The 17,891-nt window shown below is 24.3% G+C and overlaps 1 protein-coding gene across 2 annotated transcripts in view; it reads left to right on the forward strand.

Moving 5' to 3' along the window:
• The first annotated feature begins 301 nt into the window (after nucleotides 1-301).
• Nucleotides 302-17,891, forward strand: part of LOC114120633 (5-hydroxytryptamine receptor 2C) — an 86,125-nt gene continuing 68,535 nt past the window's right edge. The window contains exon 1 of one of the 2 annotated variants that reach the window (XM_050210190.1): nucleotides 302-802. The gene's annotated coding sequence lies outside the window, so the exon portion shown is untranslated. The remainder of the gene's footprint in view (nucleotides 803-17,891) is intronic. The other variant, XM_050210187.1, reaches the window with a different exon arrangement.

Genomic DNA, 17,891 nt, shown 5'->3' on the forward strand with positions numbered 1-17,891 from the left:
GCAAAAAAAAAAAAAAAAAACGGTGTTGGACACGGTCGGCTCTAATCGTCCCTTGTATTTTTATTGCGTAGGTACATCGAACCAATAGGTCGAAGGACGTCTTCTAATTTTTATTTCTCTCCAGTCCTCCTCTTCCGGTTTCACGGGTAAGTCACGTTAAACATCGAACGAACGTACGTACATACGAACGAACGAACGAATGACACTCGGAACCACCGCGTTGCGCCACCGGCCGCCGCCGAGGCGCGTGCAGGGCGTTTACGCAGGTGCGGCGGCCAGACGTGTTTTTTGGACGCGCCAACACGGAACGCGAGTTATACGGTTTTTCAGTGGTAAAACGCGCGCTTTGCCGACCGCAACCGACTACACCATAACAATATTATACGAGACAGCAGTGGGCTCTCGCCAACAATAGCGCGTTAATCGTCGTGGATATTTTCGACTCGAAAATCGTTTTTGTTTTTTTTTTTTTTGGCCGAGGAATTTTCAAAAATCTCTTCCGTATTTTCCTGTCACGTCACTTGCCCGAACGGAATTCTTCGATCGGAGTCCACGCGTACAGGACACCACTGTCCTGCAGCCGTAGCCGCTGCAGTGGTCCCGGTCCACGTCGGTGGACTACAGACAACTGAAATCTTCACCGTTATTTTATATTCTTTACCTTCGCCGCTGTTACATACATTCCATCGACATGCGTTTTGAGAAATGAGTTAAAAACACCGCACAGGATCGCGGCGTGGTTTCTCTGGTCGTCTAATGTCAACCGCGGTTGAGGTTTACGATTGGAGCACGTGGACAAATTGTAAGTGGCCTTAGATTTTAAATATTTTACTATTGGTTTATATTATGTGTATATACGTATTGTATACAATGCAAATGCTTTTAATAGTTTTACTCGATCGTTTATCGAGACATTTTATTGGATTTCAAATATGCAAAAACATTTATAAATAGGTATAATTCGTATACTTTTTTTTTTTTTTTTAAGTATTTTTATTCGAGAATTAACAACAATAAAGTTAAACGACTAGTGCGTGATTAAAATACGTGCATTTTCACAGTTTATATTTTATAGGCATTATGCAGATCAAATAAAGAGCGAGTTTATATTACATATATTATATAGGTATTCGGTGTTTTAAATACCTACGTCCAAAGAAGATAATAAATTGTTTATGAACGTTTTCAAAGACCTTTAAATTCTATAAAGTATATTTTATTGATGATTATTAAATAATATATATATACATTTAGTAATAAATATTATTATCTGTGTGTGAATAAACACGATAATTTATTAAACAAAACGACAATTTTTTATCTCTGTATACTTTGGTGTTTGTGTCACAATTTGAACATTTTTTTTTTTTTTACTATACTTATTTAATAACAATGAAATAGGTGTTTAATCTACTTCAGTTTTATTTTGTTTTCTAATGTCTTAATGAAAAAACTACCTTTCAACTATAAAAACATAAATAATAATATATTATTAGTAGTATTGCTTTTATACATTGTAATAAAAAAACATTGTTATTTTAAGTTATATTATTTCGGAAAAACTTATTTATAATACCTTTACGTCATTTAAGCTACATACATTTTAAAATAAGCAGAAGAGTTAGACGATCCCTACACTCTGACCTTACTCACGAATAATTGTCAACCCTTTAAGTTATTAACACTTTTTGTATTTATTTTTTAAATTTAATAAACATTTTTTATAAAATAAATAGGTTAACAAATACCGTTCAGAAAGAATTAAAATTTTTTTACTTTTTTATTTATAAGCGGTGCAAATAAATTGTTTTCTTTATGAAATATATTTTTTAACTGAACTTTTTTTTTTTATATATCTATTAATGATTTTAAATGGTTCTATTTTTTTTTTTTGTATTTTTTTTTCATAGAAATGCGTGTTATTTAAATAATATAAGGTATTATTACTTTATAGTATATGTATTAATTAATATCTGATTAAAAATAAATCATACAACATACACAGTTAGTATAATATTATAATATATTGTCGGTTACCTGAGAGCCTATATAATTGTAACCACTTATTTTATTATTAAAACATGAATCTTGATGCATTTTAATTAAGTAAGTGGAAAATAGATGTTGTAGATAGATAGTTAAATAATTTTGGTTTACTATTTTATGTAATTAGATAAGAGTAAATTAATGTTTCAATTTTGACTCTATTCAAAAATTGAAGTGAATCAAATCACGACTGAAATATACATAATAAGTAATTAATTATATTTTTAGGACTTAACTTTTGACGGCTATATAATTTTGAGTTATTTAAAGAATGATTATTTGGACTAAAAGTTTATTGACCGGATTCAAATATGTATAATCATATTTAAATTATATCAAAGTGTAGTTTAATATTTGAATGAAAAAGCCCAATGTTAATTGAAAAAGTATTTCATACTGAATGAATATTATATTTGAAAAAAATTAAATTAAATTTGTATTCAAGTATATTATAATATTATCAATTAAGATACCTATGTAACATGTTGGAATGACAAATGTTTAGCCATATTAATTACATTTAAGCAAATAAGTAATTACTGTTAAGTCTTAAAGATATATGAATTGAGTTTGTCTACCACATCAAAATATTTCTTTAAGTAATTAACTAGCTATACGTAATACAGTTTTTAATTTTAATTATTCATTTTTATAATACTTGAGATTGTAGTTTCAAAGTGAATTTCATCTTGAATTCCAAATTAAGTGTTATTCTAAATATTATGTTCTAAATATCTAACAAAGGTAAATTATTATTATTGTTATTTTTTTTTAATTCATACGAATGGTATATTGACGCTTTCTACAAGATAATTTCACTCGAGTAATACTAACTCACTTTTCAACCACTGTTGATTAAAACTATTATTTATTGTCTGTTTTTTATAAAAAAAAAAAAAATACATTGTCGTTTCATAATATAACAAAACCATATTTCAAACAATTATATTATTCAGAACGATGATTGTCTGTTATATATAGGTATTTAATAATAAAAACATATTAACATATACAAATTATTTGTACAAAAAAAATGTATTTAGTTACAATATCATTATCATATAGGAAATGTGACGTATACTATGAATTCAATCAAATAGATACAACTTTTCTTATTCAATATTTAATTAAAATAAATTTATTAAACGAGAGCTAATCAAGCCAATACTCAAGTACAAACAATAGTATAGTTGTTCTATTTTAGGAGAAAAATATTTGTATGAGAATGTATTTCCATAGCTTTTAGTTGAAAATGGATAGATTATAGGGGAAATGCCAACTATTATACAGCGGAAGTGTCAAATAACGGAATGTCATTTTGGTTGGGATGTTAATGGGAAAGAGGGTGTAAATCTTTTGTTTTGTTATAGCAAACATATCGTTTTGCAGTTAGTTTTTGTAAAAGCGCTCAGAATTCCATTTCGCAATATTCTATGTGCATACAATACGTATTATAATTATATTAGTATTCATATAATCTGGAAATAAAAATTTATTTTTGTTTACCAAAAATACTATACTATACCTTATTAGTCACACAATCGATATGGATAATATTAATTTATGTATACTGCCTATATGCAGATCAATCTGAAATTGCTCAATTAAGTTGAATGCACGAGTATAATACACGCATGTATAACAATAAATTTAGGAAAATTAATATTAAATTCAATATTGTAGACTATTATAAATTACTTGAGTATTGTTATGTAAAATTTAAAGATAACATGAAATTTCATTGAAGTTAAAAAAAATATATAGGTATATATTTTTTTTAATGTGATAAGCGATATAAAATGTAATTAATATAAATAGATATTTTGTGTACAAAACATTGATGCCCAACATTGTGTTAAACTTAATCGAAGTAATCATATACAAGGTGATTATTTTAACAGTAAATACTTTTTATCTAAAGAAATATAAATACTATATAATTTACTATTATTATAGGTAGGTAATTCTTTTACTGTTCGTTAGGAGTTAAAACGATAATTATGGAAGTAAAATATATATTTACATTTTTTTTCATAATTTTTGGTTTGTATTTTTACTCGATTCCAGTAAAATAAAGTACTAAATTATTACTTGAACTTGTTTTTTCCCTTATGATATTGATAAACTATACTTTTATGTAGGTATTTAGACCAATGTAATATAATATAATGACTTAAAGTTATTAGTATATAAGCGTACACATAGTTGGAGATGGTAAAGTTTAATTTAGAAAACTCATCTTAATTCATTAGAATATTTCCTAAGATTTAAAGACCTTGGGTTACTTCTTAAACTCGCAACGGAATCCATATTGTTTAGCACATCGTCGCTTGGGATGTGCAAAAGCTGTCGTGATAATATGCAGGACATACACACTAATTTTAAATTACTTCGATTGTATTAAGCATTTCGTATGAACACACTTAAAATATTTTCGTCTACACTGAACTCCTTAAAAAGGTGCACTCAAACTCTATTATTAGCACATGTTATTGAGTCATGTACCTACTTGATTTAATATAAATTAATAATTGTGAATATTGTGATGATATTTCAATATTTGAGCAAGTGATTACTTGAGCTATTCTTCACGCAGTTGTTTTCTTTCTGGCTGAATGATAATTTAAAGACAGCTCGGTTAACGCTGTTAATGTAGTTTTGATAATACAATCATATATATATATTTTTTTTTTATGAAATGCTTACATTATTTGATTTGAAATAATTATTTTCAATATTGTTTCGTGGAATTTTCGAATATGATTTATTTATTCACATTGGCCAATGAATTTCATTTTATTTTTAACACTGACATTGAATTATGAAAAACTGTAATTTTCTTTAAGAAATACATTTTAGCATATTGAATATTATATGTGTCTATCATGAATTTGATTTAGTAATCTTTATTCTATTATGATTTTACAATCGACCAATTTCCCTATGTAACTGTTTTCTTATCTTTGACTTTTTGTATGATTCTTTGGGCATATTTTATTGGTAGTAATTTTATAAATCATAATTCATAAATAAATAATAGTCTAAAGTATCGTGACATTGACGTGCTTTATTTTTTTTAAATTAATTTTTATCACTTAATAGAAATTAAACCGCCCATATTAAATCTGACTATAGATATATTTTGTATGCATTTTGGCAAATAAATTATGCTAAATACATGGTAGTATTGTAGATAGTAAGTTAATTATAGTGTAATAGCAATTTTTGGTGAATTGTAAAACACATTTCATGGTAAAAATAATTCAGAGAAAAAGGAAAATCCATTATCATATTATTATTTGCATTTATTTGATTAATAAATTAAATTATTGTGAGCCACTTCCTTCTATTCTATATTAAGATTTATGAGAAATGGTAGTTTTGATTATACACTTAAAGGAATATTGTTAATGTTAGGTATATTAAATAATTGAGTTCATTTTAATTTTCTTTGTTTTATAAAGAAAAATATTAGCGGTTCTTATTATAAAATTGTAATTTCAATTTTAAGGATTCAAAAATTAATCGAGACAATCGAGTTACAATTTTATGTATATTGTACTTGATAATTTTTATTTTAGGAGTGTTATAATAATTGACATTATTAATCTGTAGTTGTAATTAGAATATTTTATTTTGTTAGCCATAAAAAGCATTATTTTCATTATGTAAATTAAAAAAGTTCATTTTTTTAAACTTTTAAACTTTGAAAACTTAAATATTTTAATTAAAAGATACTATTCAATGTAAATATTTAATTGTTATTGTTTTTTATACTTTTTTTTTTTGAAACACTAGTATGCCTAAAAAGTTATTTGTTTTGTTTTTAAATTGTGCGGGTAGAAACTTAAGGAATCAATTAATAAGATTTTTTAAAACTAATAACCTTGTGCATATTTAAACCTGTGTATAGAATGAGGGCGCTAAAGTAATAATATCGAATTTTTAGATGTTTGTGCTTATAATACTAATAATGTTTTACTAAAATGCGATGTTCAATCGTATATAATTTTTATATTTTACAAAGAGTGGTGTTACACATTTTTTCAAATAGATAATAAAAATAATCGAAATGGATCAATCTATTTCTGGCAGATAATAAATATATGAATTTATACATATATATTTTAAGTAATAAGTGATATGCGTTTGTCCTGTAAATGTTGAACATGATACCAAAACTACTTTACCTGTCATAGGAACCTGTACGCATGAAAAAGTGTATGTCACCCAATTTATATGATAAGCACGTCAGTTAGTAATCAAAATGAAAACTACTATTCTGTAAGGGCAATATCAAAATGACAGAATAAAAGATGATAGAAAGGGTAAAGAGATTTTCTAGATAACATGTCAATACAAGGGCCAAAAGTAGTCGACAAAGAAAAATATTGTGTATGAGACCACTGACGCTTAACCCTGAATGTGGGGTAATACAGGCGGGCGTGAGGAAATAATAAATCAAAATAATCTGCCGGTTTAGACGGCTTAATGTTTTCACATTTTTTCACAAGTTCTGTGAACTATTTGGCAGAAAATAACTAAAAAAAAAGTCTGAATAAGTCAACTGTGGAGAAAAAAAGATGTTACATAATTTAACGGCTTTCACTATTGGCACGTAATCGGGTGACAATATTAACGTGTCTCATGCTTACATTTAAGACGATGGATTTAAATAAGAAGTTAAACCTAGTATAATACCCAAAAAACTCTGTTTTTCTTTGCATATATTTAAGCATTTTTAAGTATTAGATGTATTGATCAGTGTAGTACATATTCAAATTGATTTAAATTAAATAATAATAAATAATTATTGTTTATATAATTATATTATATTAGGTTTATCAAATTTTTTTAGCTTTTATCGTATTCAAAACGATTTGGTAGTTTTTCTAGAGTCTATGAGATATGAGTACCTATATAATATTATGATCTAGGTTAAAAGCTATGATTACCGTCATTTTTCAAACTCTTAAATTGTTTTTTTTTATCTATTTTTAAGTTGGAATCTAAATTTTGAATTTAGGTCAACATGAAGAAAATAAATAATAATAATTGGTATTTTATTACATTTTTATATTTTAGGAGAAAAAGTGTGTTTTTAGAGTATTGCATTTACATTTAGAAATTCACGAGTGAAACCGCTATAATATATTTGTTTCTATTTTCATATAATTTGTATTTGTTTTCATATAACTAAATTTTATTCTTTTATAATATTATATAATATATTACATAATTAGTATTAAATATTTAGACTAAAAATGTCAAATTTATTATGTAAAAACGTTTTACAATATAAATTATTCTGTTATATTAATATTATATTATCTTTATTTAAATTTGCTAAAGATTTATACAAATCTAAAATATTTAATTAACAATAACTATTATAGATAATTGGATTATAATGAATTTGATTATTTATATTTAACTTTGAAATACTGATGAATATCTGTGCACTTTGCGTATTTCTGTGGGTAGGTAATATTTTAAATAAAATTAAATTTTTTAAGGAGTTTAACTAGTTTTATGATAGTAAAAAGATTGGAAATTAACAATTTATTATAGTTATTAAAATATAAGCTATATCAATAGATTATCTACTAGATAATTTGGTAAATAGGGATCAAATCATAATACCACAATAATTAATCCAATAAATGAATGTGTAATTTTCAATATCATCGTTATAATAATTAGAAATGCTTAAAATAATCGATTTAGTTACACTTAAATTAATAAAGCCGAGTTGTAAAAACAGATAAACTACAATACACAAGACAATTTTCAATACGTTATCTGATACCAACCAAACTAATTATTCAATATAATATAATTATGACAGTAAAACTTCGTTTAAAAACCACATTTATCCAGTTGATCATAGGTCCATAGCTATAGAATCAAATTAAAAAATTGACAAGATTTAACAAAAACTATATAGACATTCGTTATAATATTATTTCTTCCTTATAGTTATATAATAATTTACTTCTACCTAGATTAATTAAAACCCTGTAGACTAAAAAATCATGTATTTGAAGTTAAAAATCTATTAAAAAATTATCTAATACACTCAGATAAATTTATGATAAATTCGGTAATTTCAAATAAAAATCAACAACTGACAACGATATTTGATACTATGCATTAAAAAGCTTAGGATGTGATTTATCACGAGTTAAACGTTTTTCAACTAACTAAAATATAGCTCGGTATAGGTTGTAAATATTTTCTTTAAATATTATTTGATACATTTTTGAATTAATGATATGAAATCCTTTCAAAACTTTGGATCTCTAAGATTGATAGGAAATTCTTAGCTTTTATCACCTACACTTTGAAGTCGAATTTCCGCCATATGATTTTATGACGTGAAAATGTGTTTCTTATAGTCTCGTAAAAGTCAATAAAGTCACTGTTTTGTGTTGACAGGCTATATTTTTTTGATGATGTAGATTATGTATTTATTGTGATCTATTGTTGAAAACTTACATTTCATTTTTCTTATCATAGTAATAATCAGTAAATGTTTTGAAAATGTACTCATACCTTTTATTATCTTCTAGTCAGTAGTCACTTATTTAGATCCCATTTATTCTGCATAAAATTATGTTGATTTTTTTTTTTTTTTTTTTTTTTGATACCATTATTTATCGTTATTATTTTAGATTAGTTATGTTTGTATTTAAAATTAAATATTAATAATCATTTAAGTTGTAGAAAATGAATATTATTTTAACTTAATATTATATTTACTTTGTTCTATTTTATTAAAAAACAACTCTAGTTAACAAAAACAAATTAAATTTGTTCGACTTCAAAAAATAATATTATTAAGTTATTAGATTATTAAAACCAAACAGCTCAGTTTTTAAACGGAACTATTTAATGATGGTATTAAACGAGGAAGTTTTATTCCATTATTAGAATTTAGATGTAATCTTATGTAACAAAAAATCTCTTGGGAAATAATGTTTTACAAGATATATGTGTAATTTGGGATTTTTTTTGTTATGCATAATAAATATTATTAGCATAAAACCAAATTTGTGAATTTCACCGTTATCGAATGACGATTACCATTAAAGCCCTAAAGGTAAATGATAACCATGAAAACTTGCCAACGCCATGTTAAAATAATTCAAATTAGATTTTGTTATATGTTTTATAAAATGCATTTCTTTTAAAAATACATTTGAACCAACAAATAACTAACTGAGATAGTCTAAAGTAGGTCTAATAATTTACCAACACAATCGTTGTTAATTATTGATTTTAATAATTATTCTACTCTATAATTTACTTTTATATAAGAAAAAGGTTTAAGTTTTTTTAAAAAAAAAAAAAAAATGGGTCATATACAGTTTACACTTTACACTCAAAAGTTACAATTAATTTAAAAGAAAATAATTTGAACAGGTGTCTAGAAATGTTAAAAACATTTAAAACTTCTCAAAAATTGTTAGCAAATGTGTATAAAACTGTCTTATTTTCAGACACTTTTTCATTCTGAAACACATTATTTGTAAAACATAATTATTAAATAAAAAAAACGCTAATTGATGTGTGTACAATATAAAAGCTTTCACAATACATCTTCTGACACAGAGATTTAAAACGATTTTAATGGGAGCGAAAATTACATCTACAACAACTGCTTCAACAAATACCGAACAAATTGTATTTAAATAAAAAAAATTGCTATTGTTTAGTTGTAGTAGATTTTTTTCAAAGTAAATTTTCCATTTATGCAAAATAATATTCTTGTAATCAACGTGTTAATCTTGAAATTAATTTCAAGTATATTCAACAATAATTACAATGAAATTCTCAACAAACTTCATTATATATGGTCTACATAATTTCAATATAAAAAAACTAACTATGCAATTATATTAGTTCTCTGACAAAAATATACAAAATTATATTTATGAAAATAAAGAAATCGCAAAAATAAGACGTGATTTTTTTTATGCTCCTAACAATTATAAACTAAAGTTTTAGTAAACATAATCATTTTCAAATAATATGTGAAAATACAAACAAATAATGTTTAAACGAATATTGAAAGACGATCAAAGAACTTTTTTTATACGTTACTTACATTCATCATCAAATATAATAACATAATAATTTGTTTTTCAGTTTAATATCATTTTAATTGATTTTAGTTATTTTCAATGATTACTCGTATAATCGATGTTTTTGTAAATTATTCATATTTTATAGTCATAATACATATTATTTTACAGAGGGTTTGTTAAAGATTTAGACATTTAAGAGAAATGAAAAATTATACAATGTTCAAAAAATGATTCTAGATGAGTCTTGGTTTAGTGAAATGTTTGAATCGGTTGTCTTAAATAAATAAAAAAGATACTTATTGGAATTGACATCTAGCCGAAGATTGATTTAGCTCAGAAAATAGTAGTGTTTATTTTTCCAACAATTTGAATAATAATTTTTATTTTAGATACTGGGAGTAATAAATAATTAAAAGTCATACATTATAATAATTCTTACGAAAATCGTGATTTATGTAACATATGTAACGTGCTTTTCTGATCAGTACATATGTTTAAGGTTTAATCTTATTATTTATGTAACCATTTATTTATAGTAACTGTTATGTTATTTATTAGAATGCATAACACATTATAATATTTGCCATTTGGTATGCTTGTTAGTTAGCTATTTGGTAAGGTGATTTAAGAGGAAGGACATCACACCTCCATTAGTTTTCTCTGTCATTAGTTCCAATTTTGTTTAGGAACCTTTAAAAATAAGGTGAATTGACCTATTGTACTTACCTATGTAAGAATATTATTTATGTTTTCATAAGGGGTTTTTACGATATTTTTTAATTGTGATTTTTACACACTCACAGCTTGATTAAAAATATCAGTATCGTAATACACATGTGAAACTATAGATAATATTCTTAGACTTATGTTTGCCAATATATCGATTGACTGTATTGTTAAAACTGTGAAAAGTTACCTATTATATGATAAGATTAGAATAATATCAGACGATTTAGAAGAAATATGTTAGACGTACGTGTTGCGTCCTCCTAATAAAATAATGTGTCCATTTCAATTTTGATAAGCCATGTTATATATTACTATAAAAAAAGTGTACAATTGGTAGTACTCTGAAAACAATGTCTACAACCAAACTTGAATATGATAGTAAAGTGAAAAAGGACTATTTTTAGATTTATTATGATATTTATCAATGGTACATTTTTAAGGGTATTTATGGTATCCATCAGTCGTATCCTATGAGTTTGAAACTTATTGTAATAATAAATACAACACGAGAATCTTTATCTTTAGAATAAGGATTTAGTGGGACGAAAAATCCCTAGGCCATCCCGACCGTTTTCAAATGATAAGCTATGGGGTAATATATTTTTTATACTATGAAAAAGTCATAGGATGTTAGTGATAAGTCCGAATGGTTACCTAATGGTTACTACTGGTAACAATTTCATTGACGGGGCTTTCACCAAAACTTCGAAAACGCTACCCCTCTCATTCATGGGTATTTATTATAGAGATTAACCTATCCATTCTATAATACTTATGGTAAGTAACTGGTAAGTTCCTTTATTTATTTTATTTCCACATTTACAAAACTAAAAATTCACTCGGTGACATGGATCCCCATTCTCAGTATCGTATAAAACAATCTTAAACATCCAATTTTAAAAATTGAATATTCAGTTACTTAATTAATATGCTATGATGTTTAAAAATAATAAATAACAGTTACTATAACTACAATTTGAATCATGTAGATATGAATTTCGCTACCTATATGCAATGATATTTTAAAAAATATTTGCATTTATTCTGACCTGTGATGTATTTATTTCATGAATCTATTTACATTATTTTACAGTTAAGTACTAAAATAATAATAATTAAATAAATACAGCATGTTTTTGTAAAAATTAAATCAACCTTAGTATGTTGATACCATTATCAAAACACATTTCTTTAATACCAATATTAAAAAGTATAGCTTTATACTTAATGGTTTAGGCTTACGGATTTCCACCCTGAATCTATTTTGTATACAATGATAATAATTTATATAATTGAATTCAAATATATCATATCCATTACAATAATCAACTCGACACTGATTGCTGTATATCAGAGTGGTATTCACTTGCCCAACTTCTTTTAACTGAAATATTTTCTTCTATCTTTATTGTATTTTAAACTTCATAATAATAGCGACATAATATATTTGTTTGTTTTAATTTTTGTTGATAGCTTTACCTCGTATGTATTCATAGGTTTTCGTTTAGGTACGTATTCTGAAGATAATAGGTACCTACTTACCTACCCAATTATATTAAAAACTATAATCTATGTTTCTTAGTATTAATTTTTGCTTTATTCATAAACTGTACACAGAATAGTACAATATTACGAGTGTATAATATCGTTACTATTGTTTTAATTAAATGAACAATATTATATACATTTGATTTTAATGTATTACGGTTTAGTGTTATTCTGAGTAGTTTTAGGTTTCAAAATTAAACATTTAGTTTTTATTGAAATGTTCAATTATAATAATTACTAGATTTCCTTAGAGTATTCTAAGAAATAGAATGTAACTATGAACAGTTTTTAATAATTTAAAATTTGGATTTTTAAGTAAAAATAAAAGATACTTATTTTTCCAGTAACAATTAGAAAAACACTATATTATTACTACGCATGTTAAATATTCATAAAATATTCATATTATTATAAATGCATGCATGGCATAATATAGGTATATATTGTCTATCCGTGGTTATGTTTGCACAAGTGTTTAATCCATTTTTTCCCGATACAACACAGTTTTGTGATATAATACAAATTTCACTGATTGTATGTGGTTCCTTTTATACGCTCCGTTGGACAACTTTTAATTTATTAATTAGTAGATTTTATAGATAACATTAATGATTCAATGACTAGCAGTCGAGAATGGAACGAATTGAATCTGTAGTAATTGGTCTGGAAAATCGGGTTATGGTTTCGAAAGAAAATGTGAGGAAAAAAAATGTAACGCTATTGTACTCGTACATAGCAGGTGCCATATTTAAGATTTAAAAATACTTTTGTATCGTTTCATGTATAATAATATATGAACAACACTTGGTGTCATTGTCATTATGGTGTGAAAATGTATTTGTGTGTCACTTCTAAAAGGGGACTAACTTGAATGTAGGCACACGAATCCAACCTGTATAAATCAGAGGTGAAACTCGAATAGCGAATAAAATGCAATTTAGTTAATGTAATAATTTAGGTACCTATACAATAATAAAATACAATTTTTACTGATACACTGTTTGTTAATAATATGAAATATTACATCAATAATGTTATTTAAACATTAATATTTAAACTATAATATTGACCGTTATTTAGAAAAAGCAAATTAAAACGGCAAACATATCTACGATTATGACTGAATGATTTTTTTTTTTTAATTATTATTATTACCTGACGGCCATCATAATACAATATTTTTTTTAATTTATAGATGCAATAAGTATATTATATTTCACGAAATCAAATTAATTATCATTAAAATTAAATGAATTAGTAGATACAATTTTAATTCTATCAATGTAATATAACATATCAATATCAATTAATCATAATCATATTGACATTTTATAATCAAATATCTTTAGTTAAATAATAATGGTGAATTAGATATTTAAATGTATGTATAGGTACCTATTATTATAATTAATTAGATGTTCAATGCTAGATTTCTCATGTTTCAGAGTTAACACTGTTATGTAATTAATAAAACGAATTGTTTTTTAACCATTCTACGAATAATTGATTGTAATTGATAATTTTAATTACTATCGTTTTTATTTGTTAAGGGTTAAATTGTTATATTTATTATATGATATAATATAATATATGCGTGTACCTATGTATGTTGTTTTAAATAAATAAATTATTAGACATATTGTATACGCCGAGTAGGTAAATTTAAGAATAAATGTTTTAAATTTATTTTATATTTCATTTGCATAATAATTTCATAATTATAAAATTAAATTAATTAGTATAAGAAATAAACGTTTACATATTTTACTTACACGTGTTAGTTAACTGTCAACAAATTGTTAGTGTATTGTGTGTTACATAACCTGTTGTAATAATGTAAAAATAATTCATTAGGTACTATTATTTGGTTGGTATTATAAAAGAATTAAAAAAAAAAAAATATTTAAATATTTCAGTGAAGTATATTTTTCATGTTGTGTCATTTGTACTATCAACGTACCTAAAATATGTTTGAACCATTATATTTTTGTTTTTTACTATCCATAATTTTTACACTATTACCAATTGTGCTATAAAACTAGTTCCAAACGACGATACATCAGTGTAAACATAAGTTGAGTGCCTTTTTTTAGAATTCTGTCGTCAGAAAAAAAATCATTAAAAATTCACTTCTCTACGTAATTTTCATTATTCTTTCACACTCAGCTGTATTGCTCTACTTTAAATGTAAATTAAATTCAATTAATTTGTCCTGATATACATTTATTATGTATATACGTGTGTATTTCATGATTTTTCTATTATGTTATTGTAGTCAAATGCATTTATTAAAGTACCTAGAATTGATATGTTATAAATCTGTAATTAAATTTTATTAATAACACATCGATCGTACAATAATGATATGGAATATATACATAAATATTATACTTGTGCAGTTGAATGTATCATGAAAATATAATTTATATATCTATCTTATAGAGTTATAGCTATAAATGATACCTTTAGTTATCACTTGTCGTGATATATTTATTTACATTAATTCAAGGCGTTGATTTATGAGTACTCGAAGGTAATACTTTTTTTTTTTTTTAAAAAAAAAAGGAGGATTTTTATAACCTTATTTTAATAAGTTTCTATTGAATGTTTCATATCATAATTCGAGTAAATCGTAAAAAAACAATAAGCATAACTGTAAAAAATACTGTTCATGGATTATTATTTTTACTTTGTAAAATAGTGATTCATATACTCGTATTGTTATTGAAACTAATAAGATTTTTATAAAGTAATAAGATTTGAAAAATATAATCAATTCAAATAGCTTATAATATATGAATTAATTGTTTTTTTTTTATTAATATTTAAAAAAAATTATTAATATATGATAAAAAATGTGAATTGGTTTTAAAATTATGTTGTACAATGTGACTGGTAAAAAACTATAAAAAATATTCAAGCTACTAATCGAAGCACTAATATTGTTTTCATTTATAATCTATTATTACTTAGGTACCTATTAAAAAATAAATGAAGATGAAATATATACTAATTTATACCTACTTACTTTCATATTATACATAGTGTATAATAAATATCAATGTAAAATAACTGTTTTATCTAAATTATTTATAAAAAAAAATATATATATATATTGTTTTGTTTTTAAGAAATGCAAAATAAAGAATATTCTTCTATAAATATAATTAAAATATATTTAAATTTAGCTATTTTATTTATTGTGTTATGAATTAAAGAACAATAATATTATAATTCATTTTTTAAGAATATATTATATTATCTATAAATATTATTATAGTTTTTGAATAATATTATTTGAGTGTATTGAATAAAGTGCAATTATTTTTACAAGGTTTCGATTAGGTATAAAATGTATCTCAGTTAATCTCTTGTCAAAGTATATATTTGTGTATTTGTATAATGTATATATTATAAAAGTAATTTAAGATAATTTCAAGTTTTGTGAAACAGTTCATATTAAATTAACAATTTATCAAAATTGGCCTACATATTATGTGATAATATATCATATACACTAAGACATTTTACTATTGTTTTGAGATATGAACACTGCTCATGTTGAGAAACTTTTCAATAACCTCTTTTATTCTCCTAAGCGTCATAGACCATAGTTCACAGGTACATTTATCATTCTACACAATTCTTGCTTTTCGCCACATAAGGTCATTTACACACGACGAATAGAGAACGCAATGTAGGTATCTAGAAATACTTGATAACACAAATTTTAAGTTTTAGATTCTGACTAGAACGATTATTGTATTGATTTTACAATGATGTGTATTTGTATTTTTTTGTGTGTGTTCACGGTAAGTTAAGGATAAAACACTTTAATTTTCAAAAATGGGGGAATGGGTGGTAATAGGTAGAAAATTAATTCGAGTTTGAATTTTTGTATTTTAGAGATTAAAATAAAAAATTTCCCGTAATTTTTTTTATGATTGGAAAAAAACTTTTTTTTTATATCTAAATTTTGATATTTTAGTACAAGATTTCCCATAAGTAGCTTATGACGAAATCATAAAATCTAATGTATATATTGACAATTATTTTTTTAGACATATATTTAGTTTAAACGAAATAAATTATTTAAACAATGAATAACGATGTTAATATTTTTTAGAGTTTAAAAACAGTTTTAGTTTCAACTCAAAACTGTTAGGTATATTACTATATTATGCATTTTACAGTCACAAAGATATTTTAGATTTATTTTATGACAATTTTTATTTTATACGTTGAATCTATTTTTACTGTTAACAATATTTACAGGAAGATGAAAATAAATTTTAAGTTATATAAGTTAATATTATAATACCAGCTATGGTAAAAAAATAATATTTATTATAATAATTAAATATTAACAATAAAATACAAATTAATATAATATTTGTAGGAAAAATTTTGAAAAGCAATTTACCGTCATACTAAAAGTAGTATACATAATTTTAACAGCTATATAAAAAATATGCCTAAACTAAATTAATAAATATGGTGTGTTTGGTACATCTTTGAATTCAAATTTAACATGCCCATATTATAGTGTCCCCCTACCTCCCCCCCAAAATCGAGAACTTGATACTTAATTTACAGCAGAGTGGTATTTGCTTACCTTTTTTCTTATGATTTATTTTTTATATTTTTTTATAAATCTACCTATGTTTATGTCTTTCACGGTTAATATGCAATTATAATAGTCAAGTTAACTTTATTTACAGAATTAATTTCCCATATTTATTGAATATTTATCTGTATATTTTCATAATGTAGACTATTTATTTACAAATATTTCACAGATAAGCTTTGATAATATATAATAATGTTAGTAACGATATAGCTTGCCAATTTCTATCGTGTATCGTATATATTTATAAAACAAATATTATAATTTACCATCAAAACTGATTATGTTAAGTGATTATTGGATAATAATTTATAATACTTTTTTAAAATTATAATGTAGGTAATATTTTATAATTTAAAACCATTATATTTAGTCTCTACTCTTTCATCTTTGAATATCATACATACATTTCATGAACAATAATTTGTGCTTTTGCATTTGTAATAAATTCAAAATTATTTTAAAAGTGAATTTTATTACTATTTTTAAATCAATAGACATAAAATAAATTGTTTGCACTAAATGGCTAAAAACGAATAAAGAACCATTAGTCAGAAATCGTCTATGCTTTTTTTTTCTATAAAAGAGGAAAATATATTTTGATTCTATCAAAACTGTTTGTGATTAATCTTCAATTACTGTATATTTGATAAATTGAGTTTTTCCAATTCATATTACAATTATTCTCTTTAACGTTGGAGTTTTGTATATTTATTAAAATTATAAAATTCCATGTTACCATCAAAATATTGTCACTGTCAATCAGTATGGAGCGTGTGACCGATGACAATAATATTATACGGGCCTGTCATCGGGACTCGTCTGGCGGATAATGGTATTTGAAGGGTTCT

Source organism: Aphis gossypii, chromosome 1 (genome assembly GCF_020184175.1).
Source record: "Aphis gossypii isolate Hap1 chromosome 1, ASM2018417v2, whole genome shotgun sequence".
Lineage (NCBI taxonomy): Eukaryota > Metazoa > Arthropoda > Insecta > Hemiptera > Aphididae > Aphis > Aphis gossypii.